The 21,463-nt window shown below is 42.6% G+C and overlaps 1 protein-coding gene across 12 annotated transcripts in view; it reads right to left on the bottom strand.

Moving 5' to 3' along the window:
• The window catches only part of SEMA6D (semaphorin 6D), a 172,398-nt gene that overhangs the window by 48,753 nt on the left and 102,182 nt on the right, over positions 1–21,463 (bottom strand). For 7 of the 12 annotated variants that reach the window (XM_072808281.1, XM_072808287.1, XM_072808291.1 and 4 more), the window contains exon 1: positions 6,549–6,875. The exons of 1 other annotated variant lie outside the window; for it this stretch is intronic. The gene's annotated coding sequence lies outside the window, so the exon portion shown is untranslated. Of the gene's footprint in view, positions 1–5,480; positions 5,724–6,548; positions 6,877–7,148; positions 7,252–7,272; positions 7,293–21,463 lie in introns of those variants that run through there. 4 more of the 12 variants (XM_072808285.1, XM_072808284.1, XM_072808289.1 and 1 more) reach the window with 4 other exon arrangements.

The following is a 21,463-nucleotide window of genomic DNA, read 5'->3' as shown; positions in this document are numbered from 1 at the left end:
TGTATGTTTTCTGGTACTTAAAACGGTTGCCATTTTATCTTGGCTATGTGTTTACCTTGTCTTTTCTACACCACTCAGTAAGACCCTTGAGCTCTGGAACTCTGTGTCAGTTCCTCTTTGAACCATTTCCCCCACCCTGCACCTAGTCGTGCAGAGCACACACTTGGGAAAAGTTGCCTGAATGAACAAATGGTTACCCCAGCAATGACAGAAACAGAAACAACTGCAACATTCTTTATTCCTTCTTCTGCCTCTCCTCCTTCTCCTCTTTCTTCTGTAGCTTTTAAAATATATTTACTTGATCCACCAATTACCCCGGGGAGGAGGTTTGGGGACTAACTGATGGATGTAGACAACTCTGCAGACCAAAAAAGCTTCCAGAGACCCCTATGATGACAAGTGATGCCTAGGCCAACGTAGATGCTGGGGAGCCGGAGTCTCTGGTCTGTTGACAGCCGGCTCCTGGGAATGGAAGTGTTATTTTCCCAAAGAGCTTCATCTGCTCTGGTTCATATGTGCCAGTTCCTCGTCTGAGTAGAAACTCCTGACTTTATTTTTAAATACAGACTCCAATAATAGGCTAAGTAATTGCAGATCTTCCCGAGGCCTTATTATACATGTACCAACATATTGGCCTTCTTAAAACCCATATTTCTTTCCGGTAAATATATGTTGAACACCTGAAATTTCAGCATTCTATGTAGTGGTGGCATGTGTTTGTTTTTTCCCCCTCCCCTAGGAATCCTGAATAAAAAAGGGACAACAAAAGAAATGCTGATGCACGAGAGCGACAATTTCTCAACAATGTGTCTGATTACTCGTATAGGTAAAAGGATTCTCCTGCAACCGTAAGTAAGAAAAATGTGTATTACAATATAATACATAGTCAAACTTCAATAATACACTTTCTATCCTGGTGCCACTAATGCTTGAACAGCTGCAGCTCTCACTGTCTTTGCTGATGGGGCCCATAAATACTCCAGGGAAATGGGACAAGGATACATAATGGATCTTCACCTGCCAAGATCAGGGAAATGAATGTCAATCGCACCCTGGATGCAGACGCACTTTTTGGTGGAGAGTGATGAATATTGCCATTTGTCCTATGCCACTGTAATCTTGGACAGGAAAGCCTACCATGGAGAAAAATGGTGGGAGAAGAGGCTGTTCTGGGACACTTGAAAAGAAGAGTGTGTCATAATTATTTGGCCACCAGGAATAAAAGCGAGAGAAGTGTATAACAATATGATTTAGTTTAGAGAAAGGTTAAAATTTAAGAGGGTACCCACACTGTACATATCATTTCATTCGGTATAAAATTTTCCCTCAAAAAAGGACTCCTTCTTTGAAAACCAAATGTCAGAAATATCAGGGAAGCACACAATTATAGGGCAGTTTATGTTACCAGAAACAAGTCTGGGTGGTGATTAAAGGGTGTGGGCTGACGTGTTAAGCAGACCTGGGTTCAAATTCCGACTCTACCCCCTCCCTGCTGTACCATCTCAGGAACATGACCTGACTCCTCAGACCTCTGAGCTTCCTTTTTAGATAAAGCAGCGAAAATATCAGAGCCCACCTTGTGCAGCTGATTAAAGGTTACGTGATATAATTACTATCAAGAGTAACAATAAGTGCTAGGTGTTGTGTGGTCGCTACTGTCTTCACCCTCTTCCCCTTCCTCCTCCATCATCATCATCTTCGTCATATCGTCCCAGCTGCTTTGGGGCTGATTTCCTTAGGAAACGTGAGGGAAAGAAGCAAGAAGACTATCTCCCACCCAAATACGAGGCGGTCGCCCCCTCTCCCATCAAGCTCCAAAAGCAGTACTTCTAATCATAAGTTTTCTTTTTAAAGCTTTCACCTTAACTGAACAAAGGTATCCACCTAACTCATGTCATTCTCTTTTTATCAAGCAATGACAACTGTAACAGATACCTTCTTAGTTCAAAAAAAAAAAATCCCCCTCCTACAAAAAGAGTGATGGAAAGCATTGCGTACTATTAGACACAAGTCCCAGAGCACACATCATACGTTCTCTGCGAAAAAGGAGGAGGCAATGACACGGTCAGTTCTCCAAAGAATTTAGGCAAGGTCTTTTTCTGTTTTCAGCCATTTGGAATCACAGGCTAAAGACTACTTCATTCTTTTCTTCCCCTTTTCAAAAAGACTGCATTCCGAACGTCTGGGATGGGTGGTGTCTGAATGGCTTCTTCCAATTGTGCCATTCTGGTGGCTTCACCGCATCAAGCCTCCCGAGGCGTTCGTGTGGGTCGTGTAAGGCTGTGGCAAGTCCCCTCGGGGTGGAGCACGCCACTGCAAGGCGGCAGGGCCTTTGTGCAGGTGGACCCCCGGAGCTGGAGCTGGATGAGGGGCCCAGCACAGGTTGCCAAACAATGGAAACTTTCCCGTTCTGGGTGTTAACTTTAGTTACCACAGCCAGACAATGCTGCCAGTGGTGTGGAAGAAAAAATTGCTGTAGCCAGCTGTGCCGTTCACAGTCGGATGGATTCTGTGTAGCTCCAAATGGTGATGGAGCCAACCGCCTGTTGTAGCCAAGGACAGGATGATGGATGATCTACACACTGTGTCCAAGTGGAGAGAATGGCAGAAGTTCACTTCGGGGTTGTTAAAATGCTAATCTGGGCGAGTTAACAAAAGCTTAATAGAAACGAAAAAGTTTGAGAAATAAGTACACCTCATGTGGTATCTATGTGGACCACTGATTTGATCGCCCTTGGTAACATAAACGGTTGCTTTTCAGAGTAGAAACGTTTCCTTGTTTTCCCGGTGGCTGAATGGAAGCGGCTCCAGTGATTAGCTGCACCCCCACTGCTGGCGGGGCCTGAGGAGGAGAAGTCAGCCCAACAATAGCCACCTCGGCGGAAGAAGGTTACGGCGTGGCTTAACATAGTTATAGGACTTTTATCTCTCCGTGTGTCCTGGGAGTAAATCTAGACACACTTTTTCTCCCCCAAGCTAGAGGTTGGCAGCTGTTCATGAAATGAGCAGAAACCTAAGATACAGGCTTGGGTGGATTTTAATGCTAAGTCTCTGTTCACAGGAGTTCCCCAGTTCTCACCACAGCTTCAATTCCTGAATTACACTAAGAGTAGATTGAATTCTTAGTGTTCGCAATTCAGGATTCAACGACATGCTTCAAAAAAAAAGGGTGCATATTTACATAACGCGTAAAGTGATCCATTTTGCCACACTCTGGTTCTTTGCATTCTTCTTAAGTTGAACATACAACAGAAGCACGTCTGCCTCACCTGGTGTTGGAACGTTATTGGCTGGCATAGCTTCCTGCAAACGACAGGTACTCAATAAATACGGCCTGGCTGGCACCCCCCAAGTGCCTCTTGCTTCCTCTAGAATGAATCTAGAATGTGCAGGCTGAAAGTCTATTAACTGAAATAAAAGGGAATATTTTATCCTGTACCCTGTGAGGGAAAGAGTTCGCCTCCTACGGTTACACCAATAAAGGTTAGGCATTCAGCCAGGCTCTTAACTCTGCGTAAAATGCATCAGAATGGTGAAAAATGACCCTCTTTCAGATGCATTTTTCACTCTTTGTATCTTAGTGAAACTCACATGCAGGAACAATGACTAAGCTAATTACCAGCGTTTATTATGATGGAGCAGCAAGAAGCGAAGAACTTCTCCAGGTTCAGTAAGTCCTTAACAATTATGAGTAAATTGTGAATCAAAGCTCTGATTGCTGCTTACTTGCCTGTGTGCCTTTCCAGCAAGAGAAACCACCAGAGGAGGATGCAGGGGCCCATTCACCCAGAGCACAGATATTGGACAGATCCTTCCTGAGCAGCAAGCAGCCAGTGAACTGAAGTCCATGGATTTCTGAGTTGCGCTCACTCTAAGGACTAGCAGGTTTACGTCACGGCCATCTTTCAGATTCATCAAACCAGGGGAGACATGACCAGATGGTGCTATTAGTGAGCACCAAAAAATGGAAGAAAGGGAGGGGGGAGAAAGAGAGAGAGAGAGAGAAGCAAAAGGGCAGAATGCTCACAGATCTAAATCAAACTCAAGTTAACCAGCTGTTTGTGATGAAGAAGTCACAATATTCCTGGCAAACTGTCCTGCATCACAGAAATGTTCCTCAAAATAGGTCAGCTCCGTAGCACCTCCAGTAGAAGCAAACACAGGTAGCAATATTCTGAAGGATCCAATAGGAAATAGTAACTGGTTGTTAATCTAACTAAACGTGCCAGGGGAAGAAAAACGGTCTGCTAACAACACAGTGTGGAAATCTTAGGGTTATTTATTTAACTGCCGTGCTGAGAGCACATTCTAGGGACCCAAGTCAGAGCACAGACAACAACTATAAAAAACAAAACCCAGCTATGGCTGGGCTATAGTTTATTTACCTTAAGACGTTTTAAGTTCATGAGAACACAGGCCCAAATCTCAGAGCTTACTTGGCAATTTCTATTTATCTAAGTCGGGTAAATGTTTGTGTAATATTTGCCAGCCTCACCGAATATGCCTGTCACTCACTACATTAAGCAGGACTACGCGCAACTTAATTTTCCGAGTTAGACACCTAAGAGAGCAATAGGATTTCTTAACAACTTGAATAAACCAGCATCAGAATCTACCATCTATGAAACCAAAACGACAGCAGAGTCCTCACCTTGAGGCAGGATCTTTCTCAACTCTACAAGGACAAAAACCTGGAAAGATTTCTCCAAACAAGAATTTTTCCTAGGCCGAGGGACAAGAGAGACCCAGCCGGCCAGCTGAGAAAAATGTTAAACCTCCCTCTAGGACTTTAGCCTCGAAATAAACAAGAGGATCCACTTTACTGCTCCAAACACCAAGCAGAGGGAAGGACAGTCCTTAAAGAGTACCTGGACTTGTCACTGCAGACTTAAAATCCTCAGTAGCCAGAAGTTCTTGGGAAAATCACTCTAGACATTTTTTTTTCCCCCCTCAATTAACTGGAAACACTACCGCTGTTCTTAGGAGAAAACAGGCGCCCACAGTGGCGGACACCAGGTCCAATTACTGTTTACCAAGTCTATATGTCTATAATAACGATCCACTGTCCCTGTGGGGTGTGAAAGCCACCCAGCTGGGGCCGGGGAGGCTGTGGGATGCTGGAACTTGGCTGGCTGATGGGTCACCTCACAACACCTAGTCCTAAGCCTGAGCTCCTCTAATGCTGTGATTAATACTGCCACTTGGTCCCCCTCTAGCTCCACGACATTCAGCTCTTTCCAAGTTCAGGATTTCAACGATCTCCTGACAGCGGCGCTCCCGAGAGTCGACTTGGCAGAAACGTCTCAAACCCGGTTCGCATCCACGCCAAGCGCTTCATGACCTTTCGGTTCAACCCAGGCCTTTCCTCCACCACGGAGGGGGCCGTCAGCCCTCCGGGACCCCCCAGGCGGCGGCGGCCGTTCCCGCGCACCAGGCGCACCCCTGGTCGCTGTCACGACGGGAAGTGAAAGTTCCCCTACCTCCTGCTCGCCATGCCCTGCGGCGGCTCCCTCCGGGCCGCGGGGCGCCTCTGGCCGCCGGGGAAGGGGCTCCTGCGAGGCCGCCTCTTCCTTAGCACTTTCCGCGCAGAAGTGATGGGGAGACCGGGACGTAGCGCACCTCCGCGCCGCGCCCTGCCCGCCCGGCCGCCAGCCCGTCCAGGGCGCTTCCGTGGACCATTTGCAGCCGCGGAACAAAGCGCGGAAAGTTGCGGGGGAGCGCGGCCCGCGGGAGAACCCGGGGCGCCGGGGGGGGGGTTCGGGGGCGGCTCCGGCCGGCAGGGGGAGGGGGCGGGGGCGGGGGCGGGGGCGGGCGGGCCGCGGCCGCCGCGGGGCTGGAGCCCGGGGCAGAGGCGCCCGAGCGCGCCCCCGCCCCCGTCCCCGTCCCCGCCCCCGTCCCCGCGCGCGGCCGCGGGCTGCCCCAGCGGGGGGCGCACCGACAGGCAGCGGCGGCCGCGGCTCTGCGCGCCCCCTTCGGGCGTCGGGCGTCGGGCGCGGGCGCGGGCGCGGGCGGAGGCTCCCTGCCTGGCGGGCGCGGGCGACCCCGACGGTCCCGGCGTGCGCTCCGGGGCGGCGGGCTCGGTCGGCCTGGGCGGGCTCCCGCTGCAGCCGCCGAGCCCCAGCCCTCCCGCGGCGCGGCTCCCACCGACGGTGCGCGGGAGAGCGCGGAGCCGCCTGTGCCTGGCAAGAAACTTTTACTTGCCCCCTCCGTCCGCCGTTTTTTCCATCATTATTTTCTCCGGGCTGGGGGTGCACAGTGGCGGGGGCCTCCCAGCGGCCCACGTGCCCCTCCCCCTGCGCCTCCAGCGGTGCCGGTTTCGACGGGTCCCCAAGCCTGTCGGGCCCGCGGCGCGCCCCCCGCTCGGCGGACGGACAGAGCTGCTTGGAAGAGAAATCGACTCTCCAGTGACAACACGCAGCACGGGCGGCGCACACGCACACGCACACGCACACACACGCGCACACACCGGCTGCCGCTCAGGCTCCGAGGGTCCGGGGCCGAGCCCCACCGGGCGCCCAGGGCATCGGCGGATTAGGAGCGGGTCTTACCTCATGGGGGGCGGGGGCGGCTGGCAAAAAGAGGAAAAAGCAACAACAACAACGACCCCAGCTCGTCACGCGCAGGGAAAAAGAAAAAGAGAATAAAGAAAGAAAAATCCCTCTTGCTCGTTAGGTCTCGGCTTCCTCCATACGATCCTGACAGTCGCCGCCACCAGGGCCCGCGGCAGCGCCGGCAGCGGCGGCGGGACGGAGCGGGAGCAAAACAAATCGAGGCCGGGCAAATGGTGTAATTCGATCCATCTCCAAGTCAACCCATCAGGCGAGCCGGAGCCGGTTCCCTCCCCGCACCGGGCGGCTCGCGGCGCGGGGCCCACCCCCGGGCACGGACGGCAGGCGGCGCGGGGCCCACCCCCGGGCACGGACGGCAGGCGGCGCGGGCGGCCCGCGCGCTCCCGCTGCTGCTCCCGCTCCCGCTGCTGCTCCCGCTGCTGCTCCCGCTCCCGCTGCCGCTCCCGCTCCCGCTCCCGCTCCCCCCGCGCCGAGCGCCGCCTGGAGGCCCCCAGCCCGGCGCCGCGGCCCCGCTGACCCCTCGGCGGCCTCCGCGCCCCCCTCCCCGCGGCGCTCGCGGCGCGCCCTCCCTCTCCCCACCTCCGAGGGCCGCTCCTTCCAGCAACTCCCGGAGCCTCGGTCCTCCAGCCCGCGGCGGCCGCAGCAGCCTGCGAGGCAGCCTTCTCGCTTCCTCCCTCCTTCCCTCCTCCTCGCCTTCCCTCACTTTTTTCAGAGCTTTCCTCCAGACGTGCGGAGGACAAACCATCGCAGCCCGGAGGAGCTGCAGGCGCAGTTGCTCTGCGAAAGTTCGGCCTTGGTTTCCTAACCTGAGACCTGTTTTCCAAGCGCATCCTTTACGAACCCGCCCCCGTATTACCTTTCTGGTCCCCCGGCCCCCTCCCAACGTCTCTTTATAACCGCCAAGCAAAACAGCTGGGGAGAAGCAATCAAACATTGCTTTATCTTTATAAAATACAGAAATTGCCTACTAAAAATCCCATTTCTCCTTTGAATGAAAGCCATTCAGTACAGTATAATTTTGCAGGCTAATGAGCCGGTTTTACAGGCAAGTGTTTCGTGTAATATGTTGTGGGAGAAATGAAAATGTCCTTGAAGTGACATCATTTAAAATTGACTGTCACAAATGAAAGAAAGAAAAGGCCATATATTCCAAAACAAGAGGATTTTAATCCAAACTTCGTTTCCAAGAACGGGGGCTGTGTTTTATTAATTTCCAGTTGAATTATGAATCACTGAGGGCTCTAAATGGCTGGAATGAACCATGATATCCCTATTTAAAAAAAATAAAGAAAAGGAAGAAAAAAGAAAGAAAGAAAGAAAGAAAGAAAGAAAGAAAGAAAGAAAGAAAGAAAGAAAGAAAAAGAGAGCTTTCTCGCCAAACTTTTAATTTTCATTTGAGTATGGTTAATTACCGTGAAAGAGAGAAGAAGGGGGCAGAGAAAGGATTTTCCTTTCCTCAGTGGTTCCTGCTTTCTCCCCAGCACAAAGTTACATGTTTACATTTAGGTAAAATACCCTGTTCTGAGTTGTTTCCGCAACTTCCACGACAGGCTTGAAAAGGAACTCAAAAAAGACACCCCAAGGAACTGCGGCAGGACTCATCCGGAGAACTGTTTTCTCACTAGTTAACACTTTGTTACCAAAAGGAAGAAGGAGGGAGGAGGAGGGAGATTCTTTTAAAATATAAACTCTCTTCCTGCTGTTCTTCCTATTCGAAGAAAGGGGTAGGGGGCGGAAAGAACAGCTTTGGCAACGCAGCTCTGTGATTTTTCTGTTGTTGTTAAGGCTTTTGTTGGCTGGCTGGCTGGTGTTTTCTGGTTGTGCTGGGCTCTGACATCATTGCAAGTTACTTGGCAGTCAGGGCCCTTCCCCAGCCAACTTCTGACCCAGAAAGCTGTGCCTGTTTTACTGGCATCCAGTCATTCCGTATTTTCTCCATCAAGGGAGCAAGCCCCGCTGCAGGCAGAGGGCTCTATGCACTGAATGAAGATGCAAGGGGGTGACCAGTGGCTTGATGAGAATCAAATTGCCACCCACCTGGAGGCAGAAGGCTTAGGAGTTGTCCCGTCTGCAGTAGCAGCAAGTGGTGGTGGTGGTGGTGGTGTGTGTGTGTGTTGTTGGGGGGGGGGGAGTTTAATTCTTTAGATTCTTGAATTCTTTGCTGTAATTCCATGATGGCCAACTTTACAGAGCACCACCCATGGGAGTGCAGTTTATCGGGCACTGTGTTCTTAAATCCAGGATTAAAAACAAAAAACAAAAAACTTTTAGGCTGCAGAAGGATGTACTTACTAATAGGTCATTTCGAACCAAGGACTTGACGTGTTTGCAGTCTAAATACTAGTCTAGACCTCTGAGCCAATCCCGATGTTTGGTTCACTGGGAGAGAGAAGTAGAGAAGTGGACAATCCCTGCACATGGACAGAAAGACACCCATTATATTTTGTTTGGTATCAAAACATTACTCTTAGGGCTTTATCATTCCCTTGCTTCCCAGAATCTGATGGTCAGGAAAATGATACTCTTTTAATTCGGAATTTAGTGGCAAGAAGTCTAAGGAAAGTACACACTCTCTGCAGTTTGTTAGCATTTGGTTCTTTCAGTTGATTTCAAAAGTTGATCAAAAGTTGATTACTTTGAAACTTTCGGCCCTGTTTACTTCTCTAGGCTGACACTCCATCCCACTTTACACTTTAGGCTCTATAGCGTCGAGTGGCCACTGGCAGTTCCCCACCGCGTCACACTGATTCATGTCTCCTGTCTTCACTTGTGTCTCTGCTTTTAAGGGTTCTCTTTCCCCCATTATTTCAGGTACTTTAATTCTGGCTTTTCTTCACTTTTACCAAAAATTTTCTCTAGGTGTCATAATTTCCCTCCTCTCACTAGCCCCAGGATGGGTGTAAGCACCTCTTTTCTGTGCTCTCCCAGCAAGTTCATCTATGTAATTCACCACATTAAAGGGAAAATGTCTGCTTAGGATGTCTTCTCTACTGGTTGCTTCCTTTTTTTTTTTTTTTAAAAAAAAGATTTTATTTATTTATCCATGAGAGATACACAGAAAGGCAGAGACATAGGCAGAGGGAGAAGCAGGCTCCCTACAGGGATCAGGACCTGAGCCAAAGGCAGATGCTCAACCACTGAGCCACCCAGGCAACCCTCCTACTGGGTGCTTCTTATCTGCAGGGATCTCGCCTTTTTATCTCAACAGCTCCAGTGCCTAGCACAGTGTGTGGCATTTAGGGGGCACTCGATAAATCCTTGTGAAACAGGACAGATAGTGGAGCCTACAACTTTCTCGCACAAGTTTATGTGCTAAACCAGAGAGTATAGTCATCTCTGGATTCTGTATTCCTCCAGAGTAGAGATTTATTCACTTGTATCCCCAGAGCAAGTGTAGTACCCTAGTAAGGATGTTGATTGAATGAGTGAATAAGGAAGGAAGGAGAAGAGAAGAGAATGGAAGGGAAGGGAAGGGAAGGGAAGGGAAGGGAAGAGAAGAGAGGAGAAGAGAAAGAAAGGAAAAAGGGCAGCCCAGGTTGCTCAGTGGTTTAGCTCTGCCTTCAGCCCAGGTTGTGATCCTGGAGACCCAGGATCGAGTCCCACGTCGGGCTCCCTGCATGGAGCCTGCTTCTCCCTCTGCCTGTGTCTCTGCCTCTCTCTCTCTCTCTCTGTGTCTCTCATGAATAAATAAATAAACTTTTAAAAAAGAAAAAGAAAGAAGGAAGGAAGATATCTGGCTCTTTTCACACTCAGAAAGAATACCTAAAGGACTCACTGCTGTAGATTGTCAATGATTATGCTTTAGTGTTATCTGCATACATCTCCCATTAGTGGTAAGTAGTAACTTAATTCACAGTCGTTTGTTTGACTGTTTTCTTTAGGAGTAAAGCTCAGAATTTAATTTCTATGTTTCATTTCCAATCTAGTTTTCAGAATAACAGCTCTCTGAAAATTATAGAGAATCTGTGTGTGTGACAGTAAATAAAAGTATATCAATCATTAAAGAGTACAACTCATTAACTATTACATCACAAAGCATTAGTGCTTAATATGTGCCAAACTCTATCCTTAGCATTTTACAAATATTAACTCATAACAATTTTATGAGGTAAGTACTATTATTATCTTCATTTTATAGAAGAGGAAATTGAAGCTTATAGAGTTCAAGTGACTTGCCTAAGACCACACACAGGTAGTAACTAAGTAGGGTCTGAACTTAACCTCTTGTTTAGTTTTAACAGTGGTTAATGGTGAGGTCACAGTTAATAGCAGTAGCTAATGGTGCAGGCTTTAAAACATTAGACAACCTAGCTTCAGGTCCAGGCTCCTCCTCTCTTGGGATCAAATTTATTTGACTACACTGTGCTTCAGTCTTCTCATCTGTGAAACAGGGGTGATAACAATATTTCAAATGGGTCTTATGAAGACTGAATATGATAATGCATGTAAAGTGTTTAGCATCTTACCTGGAACACATCAAGCACTGAATAAGTATTAGCCAATGTTCTTACACGTGCCTTGAAGGCAGTGCAATCTTGGAATCCTGCAGAATTGAATGGGAGACTTAATCCAACCTCACATTAAATGTGAGACGTAGGGCAAAAGCACTTGGTGTACAATAGGTTTTCGATAGCTTTTTGTTCCATTCTATCTCCTTCATTCCCCCATCTCTGTCTGCGTATCTGTTAATTCAGATACACACACTACTCACTATCCAGTTGATAGGAAATAACATTTTTGCATGAATTTTAATGAATAATACAGTTTAGGATCTAGAATTTCATGTTCCAAAATAAAAAGAAAGGTATTGAAATTTCAAAGGCAGCTACAGCTTCTGTGATTACTTTAATTTCGAATGCACATATAGTATTCCTTGCATTCGCACATTATAGAAAGTGCTTTTGTGGCAAGGGATTGCTTTCAAAACTAATCTAAGCTCTCCATGACATGATAAATCATTAATAATATAGACCCAAATCTCGGCATCTGCATGGGCACAGCTGGCCTCCTTGTGTCAACAGTCTGCATATGAAAGTGACTCTGCCAAGATATTTCACTTTAATGAAAAATATTTATCACGGTAAATCTTAAACCTCAAGATTTTACTGACATAATTCATTTCTATTATTATGTACTATGATAAGATACCACCACAGCTATGCTTATGTTTGGAATGATAAAAATGTGCCTTTTTAGTCATTTTGATTACTATTCCTTTGCATGAACCATTTTTGCTATACAGTCTAAGTAAAGGGAATGCACTGTGCATTTATGGAAATAATAAATCAGTTACTTATCTAATTTTTCCAATGACCCCACAGATGCCCACTGTGTGGAAGGGCACTGAGTGCTTAAGTCAAATAAAATCAGACTCTTTTTTTGGTACCAACAGAAAGATGAATGGTAAGCAGCCCTTAATAATACTAGCTCTTCTGAAAACAGGCAAGAGATCGTTTGAAACAGCAGAGGCAAAATAAACTTTTTAGAGGGAGGTTCAAACAAAAGGATGATAACTTAGTCAAAGTTGCTTACTTGTATAATATGTACTTTGAGAAGGAGTGCTTAGGATGTGAGGATGCTAGCTTACATCTCTGCAGATATAGGGAAACTGAGGCTCTGTGTAAATTCCTCAGAGTCTTCTCTTCCACAAATTTACAGTAATCAACCCCTTGACCTTGAGGAATTGGGGCTGAATAATAGCTATTAAATGTTAGAATCTCTTCACAAAAATGCAAGATAATATAAATAATCAAAAGTGGTAGAGAATTAGAACATTTTATGTTTTTTAAAGTATATGCTTTTTAATTTTTTAACACAGGTATCAAATATATTTTTTAAAGATTTTTTATTAAAAAAATAAAAAAAATAAAGATTTTTTATTTAGAGAGAGAGAGAGCATGCACACTAGATGGGGGAGGGGCAGAGGGGGAGGGAGAAGCAGACCCCTGCTGAGCAGGGAGCCCAATGCAGGGCTCAATCCTAAGACCCTGAGATCATGACCTGAGCTGAAGGCAGATGCTTAACTCACTGAGCCACCCAGGCGCTCCAATTTGTGCTTTTGAAATAAACCTCACTTTTTCTCCTTCGTATCCACTCCACCCTTGCTTACTATTATTATTGTTTGTTTGTTTTTGCCTCAGCCAATGTTAAAATTCAAATCAACAAAGGGAGAAGAAACTGAGTACTTATTACATCCTAGATACTGATGAGCTACAATGGAATCCACTTAATTTTTACCATAACTCTTAGAGACAGGAATCATTTAGGAATGAAGAAACCCAAGTTTGTTTGAGCTAACCATCTTGTCAGGGTATCCAGTCTCATAGATGATGGAGTCTAGAGTCTACCACAGATCTGTTTGGCTCTCAGGCCTAATTTGCTTTCTAAGAAACCATGCTGTAAAAAAATGAAAAAAGCACCCATTTGGAAAACAATGTGTCTTGGATAACACAGGCAATAAAAATATTTGAAACCCACAACTACACTCTCAAAGATAGGTTAAAAATGTGGGCTTCAATTTCTAATTCTTGGATAGTTGTTGCTTGTTGCATACAAACTAGTATTAGGAACTGTGTGATAGGGTTTATAGCATACTTTAACCTTCTCTACATTATATGCATACTATTCCCCGTATACCTCTTCTGGATCACTTATAAATAATAATTAAAACAACTATTTAACAGCATGCAAATTTATATTAAAAATAATCCCCACTGGGTAAGCTACAAATGTTTCAATTAATGGTTAGGGGCATATGATGGCAACTTAAGCAAAAAAGAAAAAAAAAATCCTAATCCCTAAATCTTACATATATTAGAGCTGTTCATTAGAACTACAGAGTCAATTCATTGTTGGAAACCACTTAGTGCCACCTACTGGTTAAAAAAAGAAGAAGAATAGGATTCTGGGTAATTTTCATCTTTCCAAACAAGGCATGCAAGGATACATTTTCTCTTTCCTTTGCCTTCGCAGGAGGATGTTTTCTATTGTGGACATTTGATTAATATCGAACATATTAGAGTCATTTAAAAATGACAGTGGTAATGTGCAAGGGAGTGAAGGGTAATATGTGTATGGGGGGCAGGAAAAAGTTGACATTCTGGAATAAAAATCAATAGCAAACACTGTTCACATTCTGCTGTAATTACAGGAGTTGTCTAAAATCCCAAATGCCTTATTATAATAAACTGTGATGAAGTGGCAAGGGCCAGCAGCACAAGGGGAGATACCTTTGGCTAACAACTGTTTAAATCTGAGTCTGGGATATGGTGTCATTGAGTCAGCAATGACACAAACGAGGTAATAGGAGGTAATGGTCTCTCCATCAGCCCCAGCTACTGGAGTTTCACTTATGTCCTACAAGGAGGCTCAGGAGAAATTTGCTGTTTGTCTAACCTTTTGTTGGTTCCACAAAGTGGTCTCCCCAGATCTCTCTGGCCTTCGAAACCAGAAGCCATCATCAGTAGCCAGCAAGTAAAAACAGTTAAGGATCATAAATTTTTACAACAGAATTTTCTTACTGGGATGGTCCTAGCAACCAAGTTGGATTTAAACATTGTCCAATTTACTGTAGTTGAGCATGAGCTCCTCCATGGCTGTCTTCTAAAAGTTTGAATTGTGGTATGTGCTGAAGAAAATCACTTCCAATTTATATTCCTAAGGACACCTTTAAAAAAGGGCCTCAGAGTTTGTCACTGTCTGAATTTGTATTTCAATTATAAAGCTAAGAGAAGAAACTGTTTGGCTGGAGCCTTTCTGGAAAACCCAGAAAAGGTCCAGAAGGACTGGTTAGAGGCTTTTAACAGTATCACACACCCATTAAATTAGAATCTTTCCATGTTACAATTGTATTCAATAGTTGACTTTTCAAATCTTACTGCATCTTGATCCACACACAACATGGCGTGTGTGTGTATGTGTGTGTGTGTGTGTGTTTCTTCCAAGAATTCCTGTTTAAAGTATTTGTGAATTCTTTTGCTATATTAAAATCTTTGGAATTGTGCTCATAAACTACCCCCAATGTTTTCTGAATTTCTGGGTCATAATTACATAATAAACAGATTCATTTCTCATCACAAATTTTAATTAAGAATTCCAGTTAAGCAATTATTTGCTAATGAATAATACCTACTCAGTACCAAAGCATACTACTAAATATGTTTACTCAAAAGTATGTTTTCCAAAGATATTTTCCATGGGTCAGTTCATTTTTAAGTCATCAACCTTATATTTAAAATAAGAGGAAAACGTTTATCTCTGATGTTGTTGAGATGTGTGAGGGTTCAGAAGACAAGGAGAGTAGCTGGAATAAATTAATATTAAACGTTAATCAACTAAGATTGCAGCTCTTCGAAAATATAAAGATCCCTAAATTCTGTGATTTATCTTTGTTAGATCATTTGGTGAGGCTACCCGATTGCCTATTCAATGGCCAGACTTTTGCCTAGGAAAAGAGTAGCGGAGGCAATTATTTGCCCCATGTGTATTTATTGTGCTTTTGAAAAAACTACCTCAGGCTACTGATTCCTCCAATATGCTCTTAGTTCCCATGTAATAAGGGAATAATCAATTTTCTTGCTTTTATTTGCCAGCTCTTATGTTGCTGAACGAAAAACATAAAAAAAAAAATGAACAAATTAGTCATCCATTTTGATAGCAGGTAAGTGTGCAGCTTATAGAAGGGGTGTATTTATGGGAATTTCAAACAAATTAAGTTAAACCACTGGGTTGAGACAGACTACCTGTAAAAATGTTTCCATTAAGAGACAGTGAGTTCCAAGGGAACAGAAGACCTTCCATATCAAAGCAGGACATTGCAAAATCCAATCAAGGTGACAATAAGAGATCTCCCAGATAAGAATGTAACTAATGTGGAAGACGGCAGGATCATTCACTCATTCATCCTTGCATACGTTCATTTCACCATTTGTTATTAATAGCAGCAATCTGCTTTGTGTAAAGCACTGTGCAGAGATAAATGAGATATACCTTGCGTTTAGACAGCAACTTAGAGTTTGAAAAGCAGCTTTATCAGTCAGTGTCCTGGCAGGGAACAGATGGCACATTCAACTTGTGTAATTTGAGGTGCCTTTAATAAAGGAATTATTTGTAAAGGTGTGGGTAGAGGGCAGGGAAAGCACACAGAGAGGTACCTTAGCACCTGACTACCCATAGGACATAAGGAGCCAGAGGAAGGAGCAACTAGTAGAAGCTAGAGATAATGTGGGGAAGACCCCCTTGCTTAGAAGTCAATTTCTAGAGGCACAGAGTAGAGAAAAAGGAGAGGCTAGATGTGATGGAATAAATGGAAACCTGTTATTTATTTTTATTTTGATTCTTACAGAATAGTAGGTGGTAGAAATCTTAATTTTGCAAATGCAAAAACTGAAACTAGATTTATTTATCATAACTTAGAGCAGAATCAGACCTTGAACTTGAATCTTCTGAATCTAAATCTGGTGCTTATCAACCTATCTTCTACTTCTCTACCCTTTGGACTTCCTTATTACACGTACTATATTGAATCATTAACACGATTTATCACTTAGTGGACTGAGCTTCTTGAGAGGGAGAACTAGGTCATTGTATTTAGTGTACAAAATTGCTGCTGGATAGGAATCCCGGAGATCTCTGATGGATAGAATGGAGAGAGCATGCAACCTAACTGGAGAGAAAGATGTATGAGGCTAACATCATACATAGCAGAATGCTGCAAATGCTAAATCCAAGAGTAGAGGGAGAATGCTCTAAATAGACAGAAAAAGGAGGAATAGCTAACAGTGTGTATTGTAAAAACTTTATGATGTAGGGTCATATGAGCTGAGCCAAGCACATTGAAAGACAAGTGTCAAAGGTAGAGGACTATAACCAACTGACTGTGGGCCGAGGGGACAGGAGGGGCAGGAGACAGTGGGAGGGCATGGTATAGTTGAGCATGATTGGCATTCCTGGAGGCAAGTAGAGATGTGGTTGGAAGGACAAGATAGGATCATAGCATGGAATTTCTGAATTGGCACTTGCTGGAATTAGAACGTTTTTCTCAGGGTGTTTAGAAGCCATAGATTTTTAAAGAAAAGATGATCCTAATCTAGGCAATGCTTTTGAGAGACCGTGCTCAAGTCAAAGGGTAAAAGAGCTTAGAGAAGCGAGAGTTTCAGAGTAAGGATGCTAGTGTAGGGGTCAGGGCAGAAGATGGCTTCAGTGGTTGCCGGAATCAGTATATACCAGAGGCCAATGCTTGACTATCCATGTGAGATATGTGAGATCTTTCCAAGTTTTCCTAGTGTGGCCAAATTTAAGAAAAGTTGTATTATTATAAGAGACACAGGGAGTGAAGCAGGTTTGCGGAGGGGATAGCTGAGTTTGGCTTTGGAGAAGTGGAGCTTAAAGTGCTGGCATGGTATCCTTGCAGCAGCAAATTAGAAATTGCTATTATAATTATAGTTAGTGGACAGGGGAAACTTTCTATGTTCTGGAGGAACAGCAAAATCTAAATGAGCTAAATACAAAGAATAAAGTAAGAAGAAATTTCATTTTTATCAAACTACCCAGGTTAGCCTGTATGCCCTCCTAAGTCTCACATGCTCAGAGATGCTCAGGTGAGAAACTTTAATCCTTCCCATTCCTGGACTGTTTCCTCCAACATGGAAAATGTACACTGGAGAATTACAGAATGATTTCCATTTCTCTGCCAAGTCCATACAAACATAGGAATAGCAGACCTGGCAATTCATCATGCTTTATCTAATACCTTTTGGGCCCGCTGTTCAGTGATATCTTTTCCACCTGACACTTTTATAGAAAATGCTGATGCATTCTTTTAAAACTTTTTGTGAACCTATTCAATATCATTATTTTAGAATGCTAAGGGAAATTTGATGTTTCTTAAAGTGATGTAGATGAGAAAAGTATCCAACAATTAATTAATTAATTTAAGCCATTATCACTCTATGTCATATTGGATAATTAGAATCTGATTATCAGTATTTGCTACTGAAGCCTAAATCAACTCAGAGAAATACAGTTCAGTGGTTTCTTCTCTCAATTATCTTAAACAATGTGAACATCGCCATTTTACTTAATTTGAAATGTTAACATGAAATATAATATGGATCGTTTCAGAGTAAGAAATCACATCTTGACAGCCTGATGATAAAATGCTATAACAAAAATTAGATCAGTGCCACTTCTCTTTACAAAAATGTGGGAAAAATAGAATATGACTTTAAATCCTTCAACCTTAGGTTTTTCTACTTATTTAAAAAAAAGAAAGTGAGTGTGGGGACCATGAATATCACGGTATTATTTAATAGTTGGAGTGAGCTTCAAAGTAACTTCTGACAAGACAGCTAATAATGTAATAGTTATAGGATTTGATCAGTTTCTTCATTTATGTTATATAGATTAAAAACATATAGTGTTCTCACCCAGTACCTATGGGAAATAGGAGGGAAAAGGGGGTGGAGGTAGAAAAAAAAGTAGAGTGACAAAATGAAAGAAAAGGAAAGCAAATGAGAAACCTAATTAAATTTAACAGCACATTTCCAAGGAAAAGATAAAGTCTTCTGCAACATCTGCAGGTTCAATTTCTGAAGTGTAGGTACTCACATTGGCAGGAACTTACTTTTTTTCCCCTTTTTGTTTTATTATTTGCCATTAATGGAAGGAGAAATAAAATAGATATAAGTATTTGTTAATTTCATGCAACCCATTTCAAATTACACAGAATGTCATGGAATGTAAGCTTAATTACACAAGCAACCTTTGTATTAAAAACATCACTTTATTACCCTCTATAAACATTTTATGAATCCGTTTAGTTTACAGTTAAATTAAGAGGAAATGAAAGGCAAGGATAAACTACAAAGGATTCCTTCTTCATCTTTTAAACTGACTTCATTAGAACCATAATTTAGTTCTAGGTATATCTGAGCAACCCGAGCGTAGAGATAGGACAAATCTACACTTGTATTATTCAGTCAAATGTTGAAAAAAGTAGTGTTTGGCTTTTGATGAATATTTAATATGCCAGAGAGCTCTCAAGATTCCACTTTAGCAGTGAGATCTGGAGCAGTTTTCAGCAGAGACTGAATTGCTGATCTGGCCCCCTGAGCTCCCTTTCCACTTTTTCTTCCTCTGATATTCCTTAAGTTGTAGAGAAGTAGAAAAATACAACACCCTGTTGCCCAAACGGTCTCCTATGTGTATTGTATAAATGAAGACCATTAGGAAAAGTACCCTGGGACTGAGAAACTCCCCGCTCTGGAGAAGTAGCCTGTTGTTGGCTTGAGGCCACAGGAGTATGACTACCCAGCAAAGATTTTTGACTCCCTGGTAATGGCCTTAAGCCTTGAGAGCTTAACAGAAATCCAACATTTTTCATACTGCAACATGAAATTTGGACCCAATTTGAGCAATCTGGACCCATCTTTGCCTCTTAATCAGCATGAGTCAATGTGGGACAAGAACACAGGGCTTTCACAGAGGACTGGTCTTAGTTTTTTCTGCAATTCAGAGGACTGAGAAAAGCACTGGTTGGGATGGTCTGGTGTGATCAGCTGGAGATTCTCTGGTTAAAGTGGAAAATGGTGAACTTCTGGGCAAAAAATCAGGAAAGAATTCTAGAACCTCTGTCAAAAATTGTTAAAATAATTAAATCATATATTTTATTATTTTTCAATTACTTTATTAGGGTAGGTGCACAGGTTTTTTGTTTGTTTTGTTTTGTTTTTCTGCTTAGCTTTGGTTTCCTAACAATTCCAAATTTCAGTTTCCTCTTTTGCAACGTTGACATATTTATTAAGAGGTTATTGTTAGGAGTAAAGTAATCAACATTTGTGAAAACATTATATAGGTTTTATAGAGTAAAACTGTAAAATCTTATATTAAGGTTAGATATTACCCAAGTTCAGTGGCCAATCTGTTGGCCAGATAAGAATCACTTGGATGTTTGTTAAACCTTATGTGTCATACCTGCTTCCTCTCTTCCTTCCCCGTTATGATCCATCCCTCTAGTGTCCTTCTCTTCTCTCTCATTGAGTAATCATTACTTTAGTGATCCACTGTTATACTGTGTCTTGTAAGTTCTTCAGAGTAATAAAAAGGGTGAAAGTAGCTGCCTTTAGCAGGAAGTGCTAGAAAGCCATATTTGTATCCCTAGTGCTTAGAACAGTTATCTGGCTAAATATATATTTATTGAATGGACAGTTTAAATGATAACACAGAGATTACTACCAGAAAGGTGAACATATTTCTACTACGGTTGTACATCTTTTAAAAACTTTAAATATACCTTAACTATAGCTCTGAAAGAAAAAAACAGAATAGGATAAATTCTTCAACATGATCAAAATACAAGCCATTCATATCAAAATTCAACAAGTTCCTAGTGGTAAAATGCAAGAATTCCTCTTTTAAAAAAATCCATGGATATCAGTCATCAAGTTCTTCTATAATATACCATAATTTTGAATGTGCTGGCCAAAGCAGTAAGTCAAGAAAGTAAAATATAGTCATAAATATTAGAAAGAAGGAGACAAACATTGTAAAGGTTTTAGAAAGAATAAGAGAGCTTACTAAGCTTAGTAATTTATAAAATGATGCAAAAATCACTAGTCTTCCCATATACCAAATACCACACAAATATTATTGCAGCATATAATGGAAAAATATCACATTCACAAAGGCAAATGAAACATAGATAGATTACCTGAGGATAAACTTGGAAAGAAATGTGCTGGATTTCTATTAAGAAGACTGTAATGCTCTTCAGAGGAATGTAAAGGAAGATGATTAAATGAAGAACCAGATTTTATTCTTACATCAGAAATCTCGACAAATATGTCTATTAACTCTAAATTAATCTTGAAATACAGTATACCTGTAATTAAATTTCCAGTACTTTATTTTGTGGGTGTTGGGTGTGTTGAACATTGCTTTAAAAAACATTTAGAATCATCATACATGACTAATCTACATAGTTCAGGATATAGAAGGTAACTCTTTTCTGCTTGAGCAATAATATGTATGCTAAAGCTACAGCAACTAAAACAATGCTGTGGTGATGCAGGAGGAAGCATCCAAGTAAACAGAACAGAGTACAAGTATAGACACAAATTTTTATATAAAATTAAATTCATGAATATGCAAATTAAAATATAAATATGGTAGCATTTCAAGTAACAGGGAAAGGATACATTATTAAATAAGCAGATTGAAGCAACTGGTGATCCATTTTAGAAAAAGAAAAAAGCTAGAATCCCGTTTCATATTTCATTGTCTGCCAAAAAATAAATTTCTAATAGATCATATATCTAAATTTTAAGAAGAGATTATAAAAATGTATAAGTGATTATTTCCACAAACCTAAGATAGTTTCTAAATATGACACAAAACTAAAGATCAGAGGATAAGAGACTGATACTTTTCCTAAAAAAAATTAAAATTTATATGCAGTAAAAAAACACAATAAAACTTAACACCAACTAGAAACCATCTGTAATATGAAAACAAAAGGATTATTATTTCTTTCTAAATAATAGCTGTACTAAGATGTAATGCACATACTACAAAGCTCACTCTTTTATAGTGTACAATTTAGTGGTTTTTAGTATATTGATAGAGTTGTGCATCCATCACCACAATCAAATTCCTGTATGTTCTCATTACCCCCAAAAGAAACCCTGTACCCATCAGCAGTCACTCCTTATCCCTTCCTTCCCCTGACCCCGGTAGCCATTAATCTACTTTTTTGTCTCTGTAGATTTGCATATTCTGGACATTTCATACATATGGAAATACAATATGAGGCCTTTTGTATCTATCTTTTCCCACTTAGCTTAAAGTTTTCGAGATTCATCCATGTTGTATCATGCATCAGTACTTTATTCTTTTTA

Source organism: Canis lupus, chromosome 32, assembly GCF_048164855.1.
Source record: "Canis lupus baileyi chromosome 32, mCanLup2.hap1, whole genome shotgun sequence".
Classification (NCBI taxonomy): Eukaryota; Metazoa; Chordata; class Mammalia; order Carnivora; family Canidae; genus Canis; species Canis lupus.
The sequence above is the reverse complement of the archived record's forward strand: the minus strand, read 5'-3'. Positions and strand labels throughout refer to the sequence as shown.